This window comes from Cavia porcellus, unplaced genomic scaffold (assembly GCF_034190915.1).
Source record: "Cavia porcellus strain 051 isolate PalLab524CR breed Dunkin Hartley unplaced genomic scaffold, mCavPor4.1 scaffold_26, whole genome shotgun sequence".
NCBI lineage: Eukaryota > Metazoa > Chordata > Mammalia > Rodentia > Caviidae > Cavia > Cavia porcellus.
In genome coordinates this window covers 29,934,809-29,936,153 of record NW_026947509.1, presented here as the reverse complement: position 1 = coordinate 29,936,153, position 1,345 = coordinate 29,934,809, and positions in this window count along the sequence as shown.

Sequence of the window (1,345 nt, the reverse complement as noted above, 5' to 3'; positions counted from 1 at the left end):
CTCATCTTCTTCGGGAGACTGAGTCTGTTCCCAAATAACTTCCCATAACAGGATGTCACCTTTCAGGGCTCTCCTGAATGCGTACTCCTTCCTCTTTGTGACTCTGTCACACTTGAACAATAGTTTTGTGGATGCAAAGCACCATGAGGAAAATCCTCTTCTCAGAATTTGTCCAGGTAACCCCTGGCACCCTGTGCTGCCTGTGAAGTGTGACACAGCCAGCCACCAGTGTCTCTGTAAGTTACCTTTCCCTTACCCTTTTACTATCATTGAAAGTGTCTTCTCCTCCATTCTTACTTGTGATCTCTGAAGTTGGAGACTGAAGAACGAATTGAAAAATAAGACAGAAATTCCATATGGGAAAGTCAAAACCCTCGCCTATATTTCAGAAGGGAACCAAGTGGGAAGAGGCATCTCCATGAAATCCAGACAGGAATGCTCCAGACCAGACCTGCCTTCCCAGGTGCAGTGGTGCTGAGGCCCCACCCACGCTGCCAATATGGCGCCATGGCCAACCTGCCAACTAGGGCCATAATCAGTCTCCCAGTGTGCTCCCAAAAGCCAGTTCCCTTCCCAATATTCTTCTCAAATTTAGCAATAAGAAAAGTCACTGTCCCTCCTGAAGAAAGAGTAAGGACAGAGGTCAGTGAGGTCCACCAAGATAGGGGGCTTCCCTCTGCCCAGCAGTAATCTCTGAAGCTCTCGTGGGTCACCATCTGGAGCTCCTATGCAGCTCCTCCCTGGCTGTACCGTATGTGTTTCTTTATCTCTCTGTACTATTCTTCAAGTTTCTTTGACCCATCTTCCAAGTCTGAATTTCTCTGTCTTTTTATTTTGTGTGTTGTTCTGGTTCAAACTATTCTACCCTCGTGGCCTTGTTCATGCTTCGTCAATGCCTTTGCTCTAAGATGCTAGTCCGAGTTAGAGTCAGGGTTTCTGTTTTATTTCCTGTGAACTTTTCTGCTGTGGTCCTTGCCGGTCTGGCATGTGAGAGAGAGAAGGAGAAAGACAGAGCCTTGGGTCCTATGCACAGCAGAGGGGCAGACAGAATTAGCAGGAAAGGAGACCAAGCAGCCAAGAAGCTTGGGATGCTGAACATCAAAGGGACGGGCGCCCCAATCACCCTGCACTCTGAGCCGGCCCATCTGCAGACCAGGAGCCAGCATCTCCCTCCTCCTCCTCTGCCTTCAGAAATTGGGACCAGAACCCCCTACAGAGTGACTGATGCCCTGGGGGAGGGCACCAAACCCACTGTGCTGGTAACTTGGGGTCTGGTCAGATGTCCCCCGGTCCTGTCTAGGCTCTGTTCCCCATGGGACACGTCCATGTCAGAATAGCCCACCCT